Source organism: Protopterus annectens, chromosome 7.part1, assembly GCF_019279795.1.
Source record: "Protopterus annectens isolate FY-2018-M chromosome 7.part1, PAN1.0, whole genome shotgun sequence".
NCBI classification, from domain to species: domain Eukaryota; kingdom Metazoa; phylum Chordata; order Ceratodontiformes; family Protopteridae; genus Protopterus; species Protopterus annectens.
In genome coordinates, this window is record NC_056740.1 from 147494710 (window position 1) to 147516091 (window position 21382).

The 21382-nt window shown below is 37.3% G+C and overlaps 1 protein-coding gene across 1 annotated transcript in view; it reads left to right on the forward strand.

Annotated features, from left to right (window-relative positions):
• Nucleotides 1–8156: 8156 nt before the first annotated feature.
• LOC122807560 (sodium- and chloride-dependent taurine transporter-like) overlaps nucleotides 8157–21382 on the forward strand; it is a 1880476-nt gene continuing 1867250 nt past the window's right edge. The window contains exon 1 of the mRNA XM_044078473.1: nucleotides 8157–8360. The gene's annotated coding sequence lies outside the window, so the exon portion shown is untranslated. The remainder of the gene's footprint in view (nucleotides 8361–21382) is intronic.

The following is a 21382-nucleotide window of genomic DNA, read 5'->3' on the forward strand; positions in this document are numbered from 1 at the left end:
TGGTACCTCCTATACTGAGCCAACAGATATTGCCAACATACTGGCCGATAGATTCAGTGCCAACTTTACCCCCCCCCCCAAGGACCAATCACAATACCGAAAGAATGCCAGGCACCCAGCATTACTGCAGAACAGGTTAAAGCTGCATTGTCCAAGGCCAAGAATACAGCTTCCATGGGATCCAATAATATCCCTGGCTGTGTTCTACATGAACTACAAAGTGAATTGGCACCACATCTGTGTGCCCTTTTCAGTCACAGACTCACCTCAGGCTTTGTCCCTACCAAATGGCGCAATGCTACAGTCATCCCTTTCCATAAAGGGAGAGTGACTACAGACCCTGGGGATTATCCCCCATTAGCCTGACAAGTCTGATATGTAAAGCTATGCAGCACATCATCATGGACCTGATTAACAAAGATATAGGAAATTTCCAAAATCTAGACCCCACGCAATTTGGCTTTGTGAAAGGGAGATCATGCCTGCTCAACCTGGTTGACTTCTTTGAGTCAGTCACCAGCGCTGTGGAGGAAGGTAAGGCAGTGCATGCAGTCTACCTCGATCTGGCCAAGGCCTTTGATACTATCCCTCACTTGGGAATTATTGCTAAACTCACCAAACTAGGCATCAACTTCTACATCACTAGGTGGGATGGAAATTGGCTCACAGATAGAACACGCAGTGTGAAAGTAGCAGACTCCAAGTCAGACTGCCATCCAGTCACAAGTAGAGTCCCACTGGGATCGGTCCTGGGTCCTCTCCTGTTCAGCATCTACTTCTCAGAAGTCCAGGCCAACACAAAGGGACTCTGGCTGACCAAGTCCGCAGACGACTGCAAGCTGGGAGCCATTATTAACTCCCCAAGTGATGCAGACATCCTAAAGAAAGGCCTCACTGAGACCACTGACTGGTGTCGAAACCATGGCCTTAAGCTTAAAGCCAAAAAATGTGTCATCCCCTTTGGTAAAAACTCAGTTTCCACTAATTACCACATCAATGGGAGCCCACTGAACACTGAAGGCATTATAAAAGATATGGGGACGCAGGTTGACAGCAACCTCTCCTTCGACCACCACATTGCCACTGTGGTTAGAAAGTCCTTCTGTGTGGCACATCTCATTACCAAGGGTTTTGCATCCAGGAAGAAAAAGGTCATCGTCTCTCTCTACTCTTCCCTCATTAGACCAATCATCAAGTATAATGCCCCATTTGGCATGTACCTCACTAGACATCTGCAACAGCTGCAGAGGCCACAGAAGTATCTCACGAAGGGGATCCTAGGCATTAAACACATGTCCTACATGGACAGACTCAAAAAACTCCAGCTATTCTCTGTCTCATATCACCTATTTAGGGGCAATCTCTGCTTGACTTACAACGCTATGTCTGACCCAGCTCTGTTAGAAATACTACATCTAAAGAAATCTAAATCCCTCCACACTGCACGTTCCAGAGACCACAACCTCATTACCACAATCACCACAACATGCTGGAGGGATAGATTCCTCACCCAGAGACTGCCCATGTTCTGGAATACACTTCCCATACATGTCAAGCAGAGCACCTTGCTGACCGTCTTCAAGAGAAATCTTGATGAGTGGATGGGTAATAGAAAGTTCACCCCCATGATCACTCCATTGGCTCTACTTGATAGAGGCACTGGGAATTAACGCTGGGCGGCACGATGCCAGGGCACTTCTATGTGCTAGGCTTGTAAAGGCTCTAGGGCCATTAGCCTAGTACACACCTATGAACCTATGTGACAATTGTCATCAGAAAATCCTTTTATCTAGTACAGCTAATTGCAAAATGAATAAAGGTCTAAAGAGGTAATTACTCCCTTATATTCAGCATTGATCAGACCAGCTATTGAGTGCAATGCCCTCTTTGGGATGTATCTCACTACATATATCAAACAATTAGAAATATCCTAAAGGTTCCTATTCAAAATAACCACAAGCCTAACATCCTGAGGTATCAAGACAAAACTGGGAGCTTCATCCCTTTATTCAGTGTCTCATAGGCTTTTAAGGGGAGATATCTTGTCTTGGTTACCATGCTGTAAGAGACTCTGCTGTCTTGGACCTTCCTCATTGCAGTAAGTCCAATGGCTCCACCAGTATTAGAAACAAGTACCTGAATCTTCAACAGCAGATAAGTAAAACATGGTGGAGGGAAACATTTATTACTCAACGCCTCCTAAACCTTTGGAATAAACTCCCCTTGCATGTTAAGCAGTGCAACTTACTATTTTACTTTAAACATAATCTAGATGACTGGATGGGTATTCACAAATTTACTAAAGGAGTGCATGTTATGTTTCTCCTGCAGAAAGAAGTTTTGACTTAAGGGAGGTTGCTGGCAAGGCATTGTTGTTGTTGTTGTTTGTCTTTCGGCTTTTCCCAGTTAGGGGTCGCCACAGCGGAACTCTGGTCTGCTAATGACTGGCAGTAGATTTTCACGAACGCCGAGGTGCCAGCTCGATGTTTAACCTTCAACAAAGGCACACCCATTTACGCATGTCTTTTGAACGCCTACCCAACCACAGGGAGGACATGCAGACTCCACACAGAAAGCACTCCCTGCACTCCTGCCAAGAATCGAACGAGAGAACCTCTTGCTGTGCGGCAACAACACTACTGCTGCACCACCGCGGATAGGTTGCTGGCAAGGCGTAAATGGTCATAAGACTACATGGCCTTGTAATATCTATGAAACTGATGAAACCTATGAACAAGAGTGTGGATGATTAAAGCTCTGTATTGTTAATGAATTACCTCCCGTACCCAAAGTACATGGATTCTTTCCACCCACATTTACCTACTGTACAAATCTGAACAAGTGATTTAAGGAGGTAGTGCTCCAGGGTTGCCCATTAAAAGAGACAAGTATGCTGGGAGGGTGACATAATGGTTAAGGTGTTTGCCTTACAAACACAAGGTGCAGGCTTTGAGTCTCACAAGGGATAATTGGCTAGGCTTACAATGGCTCGCAAGGGCAGTTAGCCTAGTACTAATCTATGAACCTATGAACCTGTTGAGATATGGGTTTACCATTTAACAAATGTGTCAATATATCGAATGTCTGTATGTGTGTGTGTGTGTGCATGTATATATATATATATATATATATATATATATATATATATATATATAATACTACAATACTGCAATGCAATTAAAGAGAACAGATTTAAGAGAACTTGATAAACAAGGGCAACATAATACGTACATGTTTAACAAAACACATGTTTTTCTTTGCAGAAGTACCATATTATTTTTCTTCAGCTCTCAATAGAAGGACAAAAAAATATCAGCCTCGTTTTATAGAAAGATCACTACTCAGAAATACAGCCCACCTCCCAAAACAGACTGCAACAATGTTGGAACTTGCATTCCTTTCAAATGTCTCTGATTTTGATTCAATGTTTAGCTCTGTCACTCTTAATCCTTCCTAAGATTTGTGACTTTTTGAGAAAAGGTGATGAATTAATGCAATGAATAATGGCATTAATTAACTTTATAGACTTATTTTATTTCAGAAAAGGTGTGCTGATTCACAGTCTCTTATTATATTAGTCTCTGAAGTTGCTAGTACTAATAATTTAAAAGTGTCCCACAATCTGTTGAGATTTGCCCTTGATTTGGTTGAAAGCATGCCTCTCAACCTCTTAGCCCAGGACATCTGGAGGAAGCCTGATGTAATGGGCAGACAAAGGCCCCAAAATAGGGACAGACATAGCTGGCTTTAGGCACCAGTGAACCCTGCGTTTGCTGGGGACCCCCTGTTCCTGGGGGGCCCCCAACCACTGTAAGTTATCTTATTTTGATATTTTGTAACATGTCTGTCAAAACAACAAAACTTAGTACAGGAATCTTGCATATTTAATAAACCAGGTGGGTAATAACTCTTATATATCTCCTTTAAAATTCTAAAATATCACTGGTTATAGTAACAGTGTTAAAACCTGCTGGTGGGCATTCTCTCCACTAAAACTAACAACATATCCAGCTTTAGGTACCTGCAAAACACATGGCTACAAGGGGCCCCCCCCAATCATCCGTGATTGTGTGGGGGCCCCACAAAAGCTGTGGCTGATGAATGAGGAGGAAAAAATTTATTAATTTCCTGATTAGGCTGTTTAACCTGAACAGGGCTGTGACATGACTCTTAGAATAAAGCTGGTAATGAACATAGGCAAGGTAAGCGCTAGAGAGATCATCAGCCCAGAGTAACTGATCTCATTGCATACTTTGGAGTTTAAGAACAGCTGATGCTTCTGATCTTCTGGGATGGTTTTCTCATACAGGGTGTTTTATAAATACTGGCAGAAGAGGAGATAATGTAAGTCCCAACTTCTTTGCTGAAGAGTTCAGTGCAATGCCAATAATACCAGAATAAAGGCTCAAAATCAAGAACGTTTTAAATATTACTCTAATTCAATTAAAAAGTTAATAGAATAACACATTTTGCATCAATATGCATTTTTTGCTCAACAAGTATAAAACTCAGATATCTGGATTAATTGGCTGTTTGTAGTCCTGAATGATTCACAAGCAAATCAAACTTTATATGGACAAAGCATAATTATGAGCATAATCAGGGAAGGTCTGTGAAATCAGCAACAGTGACAGGTTTGCATTACTCCTCATTGAGGTAACTAAAAGTGACTTGCACCTGCTACTGTTTGTTAACTGCTAAGTAGTAGTCACTGATCCGGTGTGCCAGTACCATTGGTACAAAACTAGTATTGCTATGGCTTATACGTGTGTGTGTGTGTGTGTGTGTGTGTGTGTGTGTGTGTGTGTGTGTGTGTGTTTATTTGTGTGTACGTGTGTGTGTAAAAAGTATCAGTTATTTTTATGTGTACACACACCCAGTAATGCCAGGACACATACATTATTCTTTTGGGTATCATTAAAAAATGTAGCTAACAAGTAATTATGTTTCAAATGTGAGGCATAAAGAATGTCACAGAACATTTAGCCACAGATATTCTAAGAATCTGGAGGCCCCCACTCCCAGATTATATAAATAGATACAGGGGAGCTCACTTAATCATCCTTGACTTTGTAGGGGCCCCACAAAAGCTGTTGCTTGTTGGGGAAAAGTGAGGAGAAAAAAATGTATTACTTTTCTGATTATGCTCTTATATGCTATGATATGACCATGTTAGGATAAAGCTGATAATAGCCTCTGCCCTCAACTGCAGCCATGCTAATACCAGCCCTGCTTGGATATGTGTGTACAGGAAGCTGCTGTAGGTTATGTGTGTGTGTGGGTGGGGGTGTGGTGTGGTTATTACTTCTTTAATTTTCATCACATTCAAACCTTAGAGGTGTGCACATGATGTTATTATAGCTTGTGTTTGGGCTTAGGACAGTGTGGTCATTATTTTCTTTTACTTTTCTCACAGACCTCAGAGGTGTACAAAGAAGGTTAGTGTGGCTTGTGTAGGGGCAGGGTACTGTATGGGAACAACAAAGTAGAATACATTACTGCAGCCGTTATTTGTTTCACTTTCCTCACAATCACACTTCAGAAATGCATGCAAGTAGCTACCTTTGACAGTTTGGGTTGAGGATGAGGAGGCATGTTATGTATATGTATGTCTGCAGTGACTTGAAATACATGACTGGCAGTTTGAACCTCTGCTTTAATCACAGCAAACACCAGAACGATGCTTAGGTAGTCTTTTTTTTTTTTGGGGGGGGGGGTAGGGAGGCAGGCATTTCCCAGATATGACTTGTGTATCCAGACAACAACTAGCTTGTTAGTTTATTGTTGCTATAATTTTGTCATCTTTGAACATTAAGTCTTGGGTATAACATATGTCTTTCTTGAAAGAAAAAAAAAATAAAAGACTGAAATTCTTTTCTTACTCAAGTTTTTTATTTACGTCATCACTGGATTAAAAGGCTGGTAAAATGCTGTAAAATACATCCCAGAACATCTATAACCTGATGGCTTCTTGGGCCCTGGCTTATTTGAATTATTTCCTAAATGGTTATTACTGTGGTATTTTGGTCAGAAAAGGTGTATTGACAGGATGCAAGGAAAACTAAAGCTGTACAGCACCGCAATTTCTTTCCTCAATCATAATTTCTGTTCAAATCATCACTGATTGAAAAGATTGTGTAAAAAGAAAAAAAAATCTTTAAATACCCCACTAGACACCTGCAACAACTGGAGAGGCCACAAAAGTACCTCATAAAGAAGATCCTAGGCCTTAAACACTTGTCTTATATGGACAGACTAAAAAAACTCCAACTATTCTCTGTCTCATATCACCTACTTAGAGGCGATCTCAGCTTGACTTACAAAGCCATGTCTGACCAGCTCTGTTAGAAATGCTACATCTAAAAAAATCCTAATCCCTCCACACCACACACTCCATAGACCTCAACCTCATTACCACAATCAACAGAACATGCTGGAGGGACAGATTCATAACCCAGAGACTGCCCATGCTCTGGAATAGACTTCCCATACAGGTCAAGCAGAGCACCTCACTGGCCCTCTTCAAGAGAAATCTTGATGAGTGGATGGGAAATAGAAAATTCACCCTGTTGATCACTCCAGTGGCTCTACTCGACAGAGGTACCTAAGGTCAGGTGGCACAATGCCAGGGTAATCCTATCGGCTAGGCTTGCAAAGGCTCCAGGGCCATTAGCCTAGTACACACATATGAACCTATGGCTTCTTGAAAAAGCTGGAGATTAAGGCAAAATGAGAGAAAAGGAAGAAAAAAGTTGTGTGCATAGTACGGGGAGCTCAAGATGGAGGAAAAATAGGGGAAGACTGGAGGGTGTGAGTGTGTGTGTGGGGGCTACTGAAACAGTAGGTCTAGGGTGCCATTTCACCCAAGTCCAGACCTTTACATAAAGCTGCTGCAATGCATCATTGTTGCAACTATGTGCCAGTAACTGTAAATGTGCCTTTTTGAGATGGTCCAACACAGTGTGCTACACAGGCCTATCGTAATGTAACAGTATTGTAGCTACAAGTCAGTCTGTGTGTACTACTTCTAAAGGTTTGCAGTAGGAACTAAAATGCTGCTTAGGAAGGGTGGCAGTGACAAGGTGATATGTAGACTTGAAGTGCCCAGGGGGGCCCCCAACTTGACATCTGCTGGGGGCCCCCAAAATGCTAACACCGGCCCTGGGGACAGATGTTAAAAATTGCTCTTATAAACTTAAAAGAAGCTGGAATAATGTTTATGTTAAAATGCATTTTCTAAAGGATAAAACTCTGAAACTCAAATGCATACCTCTTGTGTACCTCATTACAAGGAACGTACCTCATTTGTGGTCTTAAAAAGTTCATGTTCCTCAAAGTTCCACATTGAAAGAGTCTGTCACACATTCAGTGTTAGGATTTTTTTTTTAAGTGAAATCCACGGTAAATAGAAATTAATCATATTAATTCGTTAAAGGATCTTCTTTATAAGTAAAACCAGCATATTTTAACCATTCTATGACTTTCCTAGTTGAAATTGTTAGTAAGCCATTAGTATGTGTTCCACATTTTGCCCATTTGTTCCACATTATGAAGGGGAGTGTTCCTCATTTTGGAGATGGAAGGTTGAGAGCTATGCTCAAATGTATATCACTATTTAGTGACTCAGATAATCTCACCGATTTGCCAAAAAACACAAACTTTTTCTGATACCTGCTAAAGATTAACAGCCCCTGCTACCGCTTGACATTTCACGTAATTTCATTCTTAGGGTATAATGTTCATAGATCCCTGAACATCAGGACAGGGTAAAAAACATTTACCTCTGTACCAACAGACGTACACATGTATCTCCCCACCATAGCTCTCAATGGAACACATACTAATGGCTTACTAACAACTTCAGCTAGGAAGGTCATGGGATGGTTTAAATATGCTGGTTTTACTTATAAAAATCTTTTAATTAATTAATATGATTAATTTCTATTTACCATGGATTTCACTTAAAAAAAATCCTAACACTGAATGTGCGACCGAGTCTTTCAATGTGGAACTTCGAGGAACATGAACATTTTTAAGACCCCAAATGAGGTACGTTCCTCGTAATGAGGTACACTTGAGAGGTATGCTGTCTCCCCACCGCCTTCTCCAGCTGACGAAGACCAACGAACTCAAAACACTGCGCGCGAAAATCCCAATAAACAGTACACCCGTTCCTGAACTAAAACTGGACTTCACGTGAATCGGGGGCCAGCTCGAGCAGTGACAGGCAGTCCTTATAAAGATTTGTCCTCTTTAATCATCATTAAGTTACTGAGCGGCTGGTGGCAGGTGGCAGCATTTCGAAGTGCATTCAATGACAGCAGTCAGCAACTTAACAGTAAAGAAGAAGAAAGCGTAATGTAAGACATCTAAGTTTATAGTTCTGAAGTGTGTGTTTTCTACAGGCTGTTTTGTTGTTTTTCAACTGGGAGTTGATGGATACATAAACCTGGTATATACATATATTACTACACGCGTCTTGCTGTTTTGGTATGCGGGAGGGTGTTTGCACAACACACACACACACACACACACACACACACACACACACACACACACACACACGTAGGTGCTCACAATGCTGTGAGACTAGACCGCTATGTAATTTGGCTTACTTTTTATCTGCACATTGTGTGGCTCGTTTTATGTTTTCCTTACAAAAACGACACCGTCGTTAAAAGCAAATCATATTGTCCTATAAATAACGGCCCTGAAAGAAGAAGAAAAAGAAAAAATAAACAGGTAGTTAGAAAGTGCAACACTTAATTCTTCGCAAAATGTTGATTTTAGTGGTGAAAACTCGTCTTACTGACCAACTTAAATGATTTAATGATTCATTAATTTTTTTATTTTATTTATTTATTTTTCATTTGTTGACCGGGTTAGACCAGCTGAGCTAGGAGTACATTTTCAGTGGAGACCCGAGGGGAATAGCTCTAAAAAAGTACGATTCAAAATAGATTCTAATAATAACAGTTTATGATCTAATAACAATACGTGTATATCTATCTATACATTTTGTAGATGATAGAAAGTTGGGAAATGCAGGCCATAGCTCCCAACCAATCAGGGGTATTATCAGAATCAGGGACACTTAGTGCTGTTAACCTGAGACTGACAGAATAAGAGAATATGAATTAATATACATTTTCTGAAGTAAAAAAGTCTAGAACTCATAATTATTGTCATTATTAAGTGTCATATCTCTCAACCTCATAGTGCAAGAAATCTGGATAAAGCCGAAAGTAATTGGGGGTCAAAGGCCCTCAAATAGGACAGATATTAAATATGGCTCTTAGAAACTGAAAATTACTAGATTAACAGGAATTGTGTTAGCATGCATTTTCTTTTTTTTTTTTTTTCAAAACAGGTTTATTGTTTTAACATATAAGAGAAATATAACAATTTTATACAAGTAATTAAAAATAGGTATTATTATAATATTCAACAAAACAACTAAAGTATTTACAAAGACATCCACTACAATCAGATCAATTAATTAAACTAAAATACCATGCTATTGAAATTAGAATTTTTTTAACAAATTTTGTAAATTATCCCATACAATATAATAAGATGTTTTTCTAGTTGTTCTTGATCTAATTATGTTTATTTCCATATGGCACACTATATTCATAACATTTTTAAATTCATTGAACGAAGGAGGTGTATCTGAAATCCAATTTCTGGTTATTATTTTCCTAGCCACTGCTAGAATAGACCATAACAAGGGAAGCTTAACCTTTTTAACACTTTGAGGTACAGGTGTGTTGAATAATATAAGAGATTTAGAAATAATGAAATTATCTGTAAAAAGAGCCTGCAAAAATTCATTAATTGACTTCCAGTATTCTTTCAATTTTATACAGTCATAAAACATATGAGCCCAGTCAGCATTAATTTCTACATTACATCTCTTACATAGATTATCTTTATTATTTATTTTATTCATCATCAAAGGTGTATAAAAAGATCTATGTAAAAATTTCCATGTATAAAGTCTCCAGACAATGGAAGACGTAGTTCTATAGGCAGATTCCAATATATATTGTCTATCTTGTTGATTTGGTGGGTCCCCATTAATAGAAGTGAAATAATTCCAGTATGTATCTACACTGTAAAAAGTTTCTTGTCCGATAATTTTATGTATGTATGAAAGTTTACCTTTATCAGAAACTTTATGTTGTAAATTTAATATCAAGTAATCAATCAGTGTTGGAATAGATTCTTTAACTGTTATAGACATTATATCTATTTTATTAATGAGATGTTGTCTAAAGGTCTGAACCTCTAACCAGCAAGTTTCTCTTAGATCAAATTCTTGTTTTAAGAAATCTAGATTTTTAACTTTATTATCAGATATCAACTGATACCAGTATTTTAGATCATTATCTATAGCTAAATGAGTTCCTTCAGAAGTAGATGACAAAAGCATACCCTGAGTATACATTATAGGGAATATAATAAAATTCCATTCCCTATACTTAGGGTGCATGAATATAAAGTTACGATAGCTAATAATAATATTTAATGGGTAACAAACCATATGTTTAGGTGTAATAGGTGAAGTACAAAATTCCTTTAGTAACCATAACATGGAGTTATTTACAATCATATTTTTATGTGTTAAGGAGATTTTCATAGGTTTATACTAGGCTATCTGCCCTAAGGCATTTATAAGCCTAGCCCAAATTTTTGTGGCTTACGCCACCCCTTATATGAAAAAATACTGTGCCCATTAGTTTGTTTTGCCTCTGTCCAGCAGTGACACAGAGATGATTCCCGGGGTAAACCTACGATCTCCCATCCACAGGTCTAGATTTCTCTTGAACAGAGTCAGCGAGGTGCTCTGCCTCACATGGACCGGGATTTTATTCCACAGCATAGGGAGTCTCTGAGTGATAAATCTATCCCTCCAGCACGTCCTATTTATATCCGTGCTAAGGTTTAAGTCGCTTGCTCTAGTGGTTTTGGTGGATTTGGATTTTTGAGGTGGAGCATGTCCATTAATTCTGGGTTGGACATGGCCTTGTATGTCAGGCACATGTCACCTCTGAGCAGATGGTATGCGACTGAATAGAGCTGGAGTTTCTTCAATCTGGCAGCATATGACAGATTTTGAGTCCCTTTATCCTTTTGGTGAGGAACTTTTGGGGTCTCTCCAATTGCTGCAGATGTCGGGTGAGATACATCCCGAATGGGGCATTGTACTCGATCATTGGTCTGATAAGTGAAGAGTACAGGGGAACAATGACCTCACTAGATCTGGATGTGAATCCCTTCATGATCAGGTGGGCAATGTAGAAGGTCTTTCTAACCACTTTAGCAACGTGAGTGTCAAAGAAAGGCCACTGTCAACCTGGGTCCCCAGGTCCCTGATAACCTCTTCTGTGCTTAGTGGATTGCCACCTATATGGTAGCTTGGGGTTACCTTGTTTTTCCCGAAGGGTATGACTATACATTTTTGGCGTTTAACTTCAGGCCATGGCTCTGGCACCAGCTATCTGTTTCCGTGAGTCCCTTCTGAAGGATATCCGTGTCCGATGCACTTTCCACTATGGCCCAGTTTGCAGTCGCCTGCAAACTTTGTCAGCCAAAGTCCTCCCATGTTGGCCTGTACTTCTGAGAAGTAGATGCCAAACAATAGGGGCCAAGGACCGAGCCCAGTGGGACACCACATGTGACCGGCTTGGAGTCTGACATAGCGCCAGCAACTCTAACCCTGTGGGTTCTGTCCTTAAGCCAGTTTGCAACCCATCTTGTGACATATGGGTTTACATTTAAGCTGGTAAGTTTTTCTACAATACCCGAGTGGGGTATTGTGTCGAAGCCTTTGCAAGGTCAAGGTAGGCTGTATGGACTGCCTTTCCCTCATCAATGGCCTTGGTGACTGTTTGAAGAAGTCGACCAAGTTCAAAAGGCATGATCTTCCCTTGACAAAGCCAAACTGGGTCGGGTCCAATGTCTGCAAGTCCCTATATCTTTGTTTATGAGCTCCATTATGATCCTCTCCATAGCTTTGCAGACTAGACTTGTTAAGCTTATGGGGCGGTAATTACCAGGGTCCATAGAGGCCGCCTTTGTGGAGTGGGACCACAGTTGCCGTCACGCCACTCCTTGGGCACGTATCCTGTGGTAAGGCTGAGATTAAACAGCTGCCTTATGTGCGGGTTTAATTCCTCATTTAGCTCATGTAGCACACAGCCGGGGACACCATCCGGTCCCATTGATGCTGTGTTTTTAGCTTTAGAGAAAGCAGCTTTCACCTGCGCATTTGAGATGTCCGGGAGGCTACACTCGGCTGGGATAGTTATCTCTCCTTTAGGGGAGAGGGTGAAGTTTGCACTGAACCTGTCTGCCAGTATGTTGGCAATGTCTGTGGGTTCAGTGATTTTTGTATCATTTTGGACTAATTCTGAGCATATCTGGGAGTTTCCACCCAGGTTCCTAACATAGCTGAAAAAGGCCTTATGATTGTCCTTTGAATCCATGGCAATTTTTCTCTCAAAATTGGCCTTAGTTGATTTTATGAGTGCTCGTATTTTTTACTAATAATGATCAGGAGTGACTTCCTTTTATGGATTTTGTTCTATCATGTAATAGCTTTCTCCTCTTATTGTAAAGTTTGTTAATGGCTGGGGTCCACCAGACTGGACGTTTGCCCTTTGTGGAAAGAGTCTTGGTTTTATTTGGGATTGCCTGATCCATGCAGTCCTGGAGGTGTTCATAGAAGGCATTTGTAAGGGCTTCCGCAGCTTGGGTTGTGGTTTCCACTGGCTCAGGGTCTTGAAGGATACCACACCAGTCTTGAGTAGTGTGAAGTTTGCTTTAGAGAAGTTCTTCACTATGGTCTTTTTTGTTTGGGGTGGGGGCGGGATGTGGATTTCCAGTGAGATTAGTTTATGATCAGATCTCACCAATGAGGGATATACTTCTGGTGTGGAGCATTTTGTCCCCATGTTTGTGACAATGAGATCTAGTATATTTTCTCCTCTCGTGGGAACAGTGACTAGCTGTTCCATGGCATTTGAATTTATGAACTCCAGGAACCGTTGGGCTAGAAAGTTAGGGCTTGAGTAATGTTCCCAGTCTATATTCGGTAGTTGAAGTCACCCAATATGATGGTGTTTGGAGATACATTTATACCCTCCAGTGTCTTCAGGAAGGCTGTGTGGGGTTCCTGAGTTTGAGAGGGTGGCCTGTAGCATGCTACAATTTGTAGAGCAGTTTTGCCTATGGTTAGTTGCACCTGGATGGTTTCGAAGCTTGTGCGTTGCCACCAACCTGGAGGTGTGGGTATCCTTTATGAATATGGATACACCCCTCCTTTTGTGGTGTGGTCCGGGTTTTGGGGCGGAGCATGATATGAGGTAAAACCTAATAGTGCCGGGTGCTCTCAGGAGCCTTGAACCAGGTTTCAGTTACAGCACAGACATCGATGTTCTCCATACTGAGAAGGGCCTCGAGTGCATGCATTTTGAGATTTAGACTTCTGGCATTGAGCAGCATTACCCTCAGTTTCTTCCCATTTTTGTTTTCTAGGGTGGTAGGTTTAGAATTTGAGCCTTGCCTAAAAAGGCACTATGGGGTGGCAAGAGCCTTAGCCAATATCCGAATCCCAGGGTGACAGGTGCAAGCCGTCCCTTGCGAGCAGCGTGGCTTGTCAAGCATGTCATCCCAGGCAGACAGACACTGGATCCCCTTTGAATGACACCAGACATTAAGCCAATTGTTAAAGCTGATCATCTTGTCTCTATATTGTGGCATCATTCTTGGTGAAGGAAGGATACTGCTCAGGGTTAGGGTCATACCTGCCTGGGCTACATAATCAGAGAGCTCCTCTATGTCTCTTTTCATGTAGTCCAGGGAGGTACGTCTCAGGTCGTTCACACCAGCATGGACAATGACTGTGTCATATTTGTACTTGCCGTGGAGTGACCCGAGTGCTTGTGATATGTGGCGGATTCTAGCGTCCGATAGGCAGCTTACTGTGACCCTCTCCTTGTTCAGCCTGGTGAGTGGGACGTCAGTGTGTCTGACTATGGAGTCACCTATGACAAGTATGTTTGGTGTTGTATTTGGCCTTAAGGGCTGTGACTGCTTTGCACACTGCTTTTGTGGTTTATGTGTTGCTTGTGGGGTGTCTTGAGGTAGCAGTTTTTTGGGTGTCTGCTTTGGAGGCCTCTGCTGTTTAGGTAAATTTTTACTCAGTGCCTCCGAGTATGTCTTTGTGTGTTTATGTGTTTGATTCAGTGGAGTGGTAACATTATGTGAGGCTGGTTTTGTGGTGTGTGTAGTTGCCTTCTCCTCCTGTCTGGTCTTGCCAGTCCTGAGTTGAGAGAGCTCAGCCTCCAGTTTGGCTAAATAGCTGCATCTCTCGCAAGTATTTGTGTTATGTGGGAGGAGGAGAGGGTTGTCTGTGTACATGAGGCAGTTATAACATTGCCTCAAGATTCCCAGATTCACAAGCTGGACCGGAGAGGAGAGTGACAACTGACCTTTGGACATGCTAGAATAATATTGGGAAATCCTTAATTGAAAACAAGGGCCAGTGGGGAGTGAGGGTGTAGTGCATACTAATGAAGTGCATACTAATTAGCTCCCAATAATCTTTCCATTTTGCGACATATGACTGATCTATTAATAAAGTAATAACTTTTACAATAGAAGAGATAGTATATAAATTAAAGTCTGGAAAAGAAATACCCCCTTGAGACCAGCTATTAGTATGTTTCTTTAAAGCAATCCTAGGTCTATTAGGTGCCCATAGGAAATTTAACATTAGTGTATTCAGTTTCTTGATAATTATTTTTGTAGGTGGAAGTATTATTGATTGTATTAAGTATAAAATCTTGGGGAATATTATCATTTTAATAATTGTAAGTCTCTCCTCCATAGTAAAAACATATTATTCCAGGTATTAAAAAGATTTTGTATATTAAGAAAACAGGTATTATAATTATTATATATAATAGATTTAATATCTTTAGATAGTATTATACCTAAATAAGTTATCTGACCTGAATTGGGTACATATTTAGTAAAATCACTAATGAGAATATTTTTTCGTGTATATATAGGTAGTATTTTAGTTTTTTCTTCATTGAATATTAAACCAGAAATACTTTTAAAATTCATCATTTTATCAAATAGAGACTGCATAGAAGAATTAGATCCTGCTGATGTAATTAGAACATCATCTGCAAAAGTTGAATTTTGGATGTTGTATTTTCATCTATTTCAAAACCCTCTATGTCAGTACTGTTTCTGATCAAATTAGCCCAAGGCTCCATTACTAAAGTGAATAATAGTGGAGAAAGTGGACATCCTTGTTTTGTACCTTTAAAAGTGGGTATTTTTTGTGAAACATATGTTCCTACCTTAATATAAGCCAATGTTCCTTTGTATAAATGCTCAATTAGATTTACAAATGCATCTGAGAAGTTTGTGCACTTCAGTAAGGTAAACAGATAGTCCCAACTTACTGAATCAAATGCTGAACTTATATCAAGACTAATAAGTGTTAAATCTTTCTTTTTCCTATTTGCAAATACAATTAATGTTAAAGTTCTTCTTATATTATCAAAAGTATTTCTATTTACAATGAAGCCTGTCTGATCTATATCTATAATGCCGGGGATGATTGTCTTCAATCTATCAGCAAAAATACTCATAAACATTTTATAATCAACATTAAGTTATGAGATGGGCCGATATGAAGTACATCTAGTTGGATCTTTATTAGGTTTTAAAATTGGCGAAATAAATGTATATTGCCAAGATGGGGGGGTTATTAACTCAGTTTGGGCCAAAATAAAAACCTTATGTATTAATGAATATGTACTTTTAGAAAGGATTTTATATATCTCTGGTATAATACCATCATTACCCGGTGCTTTGTTTGATTTAAGCTTATTTATTTGTGTAATAACCTCTGTATATGAAATACTTTTGTCCAATAGTTTAATCTGTTGTTTATTAAGCTTTTTATTCATGTTTGTGGTTATAAACTCCTTTATTTTATCTTTAGGTTCCATGTTAATGTTATTATGGTTAATTTTGTGAAAATGATTTCTAAATTCATCTAGTATTTCTGGTATACTAGAAACATTCTTCTTTTTCCTTAGAGAAAAGATTTCTTTGATATGGTTTTGTTTATTCAACCTTTTTGTTTTATTTTTAAGTCTATGTAAGTATTTGGGGCTTATTGAATAAGACAAAAACTTGTATTTCTCTAAAGTTATTTTAACTTTATGAGTTAAAATTTCTTTGTATTTCTCATTTAGTTTGTTTATTTTTTCAATAACTTTCTTGTCCATAATATTTTCTTTATTATTATGTTTATAAGAGTCTAATTTACTTTGAATATCTAACAATTCCTTATCCCAAGATTTCCTTTTATTATTATACCATCTGATAGTTTGTCCATATAGATATGATTTTAAGGCATCCCAAACATAGACGATGGAAACTTCAGGAGTATTATTTATGTCTAAAAAATGTTTTACTTCTGAAAGTATATATTCTTTATAGTCTTTTAGTTGAGTTAAGTATGCTGGTATCCTTTTGATCTGAACATTATGAGTATTTTTTATCATGAATTCAAAAACAATTGAATTATGATCAGATGTAGGACATGAAATGATTTTGGAATTAATTAAATCTGTTACCATCTGGTTAGAAATAAAGACCCTATCTATTTTTGAATAAGTTTTGTATCTGTTAGAAAAAAGGTGTATGGTAATGATTTTGAATCTATCTGATTATTAATATCATTCAAATGATAAGAATTAGCAAAATCATTTAAATGTTTTGCATTAGATGTAATTCTTCTTTTTCCTATAGTGGTAGTATCACTTTCATGTAGTATACAATTAAAGTCACCAGCTAAAATAATATCTCCTATAGAGAATGATATGATCTTATCAAGATGATGTTTCACTGTATTAATACCAATTCCAGGTATCCAATATACATTAATTAAAGTGTAAGTCTTCCCATTAATTTGTATTGTAACCATACAAAACATTCCTTTGTCATCCTGATAAGACTTAATGGTTTTAGGAATGGGCATACTTTTATTCCATAAAATAGCCACTCCTCTTTTTCTGAGTGTGCTCTGAACTAACCAATACTGTATATTTGTTTGTGGCTAGTTTATCAATATCTTTTTTTCAAGAGATGGGTTTCTTGCAGGAAGACTAAGTTGGCCTTATGTAAATTAATGTATCTTATTAGGCTTGCCCTTTTACACGGATTATTCAATCCATTAATGTTTAAAGAAATTCCTTTTAAAGATGTCATTTGGCATTTTTAAAACTTAAGAATCTTATGATCAAAATAACAAATAACAACATAAGTAATGTTACATCTCCTCCTTTAGGTGTACCTTTAAATATAGCTGTATTTATTGAATCTCTTATGGGATTTTGTATAGGATTCAATTTTGTTTGTAGTGACAATGAGTGTACAAAATATATTGTGGATGTCAAAACTATATACATATAACAATGAACAAGTGAAAATAATGTAAGGATTAAACCTTGCATCCAGCCTGGAGTTATAAACTCCAACTTAGAGTAGTATTTACCACTCAAGTTAACCCCCTACCCTAAGCAGCAGTACCTCAGCTACCACCTTATCAATTTAATACTAGTTATATTTAACTGAGGTTAACAGTTTTCAATTCAATCTAGCAAGACAAGACTACACATTTGGTAAAACAGCATCATATAAACTAAAATAAACTTTTTTTTTTTAAACTGTTCATACTACTATATACATCTATGTAATATAAAACACTTGTATTCAAATAGCATTCAAATAATCTTGATGTTAGAAATCAAGAAGAGAGAAAAATAAGTTCTAACATTCATTTAAATCAAAAACTTTGGCTAATATGATTCAGGCATTACATATATTAAGATGCATCTATTTTCTGTCATGTAAATGCAGTCAACAGCTTCCAAAAAAACATTGAATTGCTTCTATATGAGCATTTTACTTATACTCATTATTATCAATAGAATAAAATATTGTATTTATAGAAATTGTTATAAATCATACTGCATAGTTATGCAGATTCTCAGAAACACTTGCATTATTGTAAAAAAAAAAAAAAAAGAAGCCTTCACACACACTCATATATACATATATATATATATATATATATATACACACACACACACACACACACATATATATATATATATATATATATATATATACACACACACACACACACACACACACACATATATATATATATATATACACACACACACACACACACACACACACACACACACACACACACATACACACACACACACACACACACACACACACACACACACATATATATATATATATCTGATCTCACTGAGTTGTGTCCTTGCTGAGCACTCTCCTACTTGCTGTCCCTACAATAAATCTGTCTGCTTCATACAAAATAATGCACAGGAAACACATTTTAGTAACCATGCTATACTACTGCTTTAAAATATATCACATGACAATTTCTTCCAGAATAGAGTTATAAAATTATTTATGCTTGTCAATCAGATGAATTAAATGAGTTATAGTAATGTATATGTTTGGAACATAAGTTTTTAACACAGATTATTATGCTGCTGTTAAGTAGATTTTCAAAAACACTTGAATAAATGTTTCATTTTCTATGCCTTCTAAAATAAGACATTTACTTACTACAAGAAACTGCATCATTTAAACTCATTATAACTGACATATTTTATGAATTATAACATAGATATTTAAGTAATTATATAAAATAACTCACATTTAGATGTTAAAGAGTTCATTTTCCTTCACATAGTCGCATTTGCATCAGTTCTACTTCCTGGTAGAGTGTTCTTCCTGAATCTGTGATGTGTCAGTGTGATATCTAGGTCAAAGGTTAGACTGACTGCTTTCAGCTTCTCTGTGAGAATTCTGAGAGTTGAAGCTTTTGAAGTAGCTCATGGACACTGTGCATGAGACAGCCCACATCCCAGATTGTCTCCCTTAACATTTTGGCGGGAAACTTATTAAAAACTAGTGACAAACATTCATTTAGCAGTGTAAATGCATCTAAACATGACAAAACATTCACAATGTATTTTACAGGTTATTACAGCCTCTATGTAAGTGAAATTAAGCCCAAAGTTATTAATAAGTAATAAAACTCAATATTTTTTGTCCCAACTCAATTTTTATGCAAATCTTATTATTTACTGTGTCTATATGATCAAAAGCATTTCTGTATGTTAATAAAGAAAAGAAAAAGAGAGTAGAAAATAAAAGAGTGTAAGGCAGTAATAAAAAATGTAAGAGAAAGCTATAAGAAGTATATACAATGTAATATTACTTACTGTTTATATTAATAGAGTTAAAAATAAAACATATTATTTACTATTATTTAGTTCTAATTATTATTAGTTAAAGCATGACAGATTATTTACAAACAAGCATAAGCAGTATAATCAAGAAAGTATAGTTAGGAATAGCATTTGAAGAACATATAAACTTTTTACAAGGAATAAATATGTTATTATTCTATTAATCATATTTTCATTACTCTTCTCTCCCTGCCCTCCCCCACCCTTTACCCACTACATAATCTAAATAGAATGTCATTGTTTAAACAAAGAAAAGAAGAAAAGGAGAAGAAAAAAAAGAGAGAAAGAAAAAAAATGTATCAAATTACTGACCTTACTTCTCTTTTTCAGAAAGAGAAACAAATTGAATCATAGCTTGTTATTAATTCTTCAGATATTTTGACTGGTTATTAAACAAAACATTTCTTTGCACACAGAGAATAACTTTGTCTAAATCTTTTTCAGAATATTTGTGGCTTTCTGGAAATGCAGGAACTATATTTAAAAAGATTAATAATGAAATAAAATGATGAGAGAAAAAAAAACATAGAACAAATCATTTGTTTTTTAGTCTCTTCTTCTTCTCTGAAGTCTTCCACGAAGTTTCAGTTGCCAGTCTCTTTAATGAAGGACTAGCCCATTCCATTTCTTCTATTTTATCCAAAATCTTATTTTTTTTGATAAACAGTAAAGCAGAGTCTAAGTCATCGAAAATTTTAGGACCATCAGGAAGGAAGATTTTAAGCTTGGCAGGAAACAGAAGGTATGTTTTAAACTGTACTTTTTTAAGCTCCCTTATTAGTGGCAGAAAAACTTTTCTTTTAGCTATTACCATGGAAGAATAGTCATTGTCAAAACGCACAGTTGTCTCATTAATCTTAACAGGAGCTTTAGCCCAAGCAGATTTAAGAACCATCTCTTTATCAAAAGATGATAGAAATCTAACTATAACTGATCTAGGATAGTTTTTGTTAGAGTTAGTATTAGCTATAGATCTATGTGCTCTTTCGATACCAAAAGAGAATGCTTCTGGTAAGTCTAAAGTTTTAGGAGCCATGTTGTTAAAAAGAAGTAATATTGTTACCTTCAATATTTTCTGGCAGTCCAAAAATCCTAATGTTATTGCCTAGATCTATTTTCCAGGTCATCAAGCTTTGTTTGTAAATGTGTATTTTGTTTCAGCAGAAACTCAATGTTGTTTTCCTCTTCTTGGATTCTATTTTCCATGTCATTCACAGCTTCTTCTATGCCTGGCATCTGGATCTTCTGTTGTTGCAGGTCTATATGTAACAAGTCTATTTGTTTTGTAGTTTTTTCTATGAAGGTATCTATTTTAGTATCCATTTTATCCATCTTAGCAGTAAGTTGCTGGATTATAGTTATCAGAGACTGAAGTTCTTTCTTGATGCTGGAGTCTTGAGAATTTGTCTTACTGGAACTCATTTCAGACTGATAAACTGACAGGAAAATTTCCAAAGTGATTTCTGACAGGAATATTGTTAAAATTTCCTTTCTTTTTTAGATATAGTTCAAGAACTATATAAAACAAACATATTTAGAAAGAAAATTACTTCAAAAATTAATTTTTTAAGTAATTAATTCCTGTCAGTGTAATGAAATTGGTGGAGCTGAAGAAATCTGCTGCTATCCTGTGTTCATCCTTGACCACGCCCTCCAGCATGCATTTTCTGAAGGATATGAAGCCAGAAACTCAAATGTAATGTCATTATTTATTGACATCAATCCTCAATGATTTGCCAGTAGACCACACATTTTATGAGGAGCAGACCAAAAATAAGCGCAATGACCTGGATGTTTTGCGGAAATCTGAAAGGTTGAGAGGTATGGTGTAATTCACTAACTCTTTTCGTAATATGACCAGTTTTAGTAGGGATTAAGTGAGGCGGATCTAAAATTTGAGTCAAAATTGAGGACATTTGAGAGATATGATAAGTGTGTGAAAGGACTGGGGTACAGAAGTTCTCAGCTTTTTCCTAGACAGATGA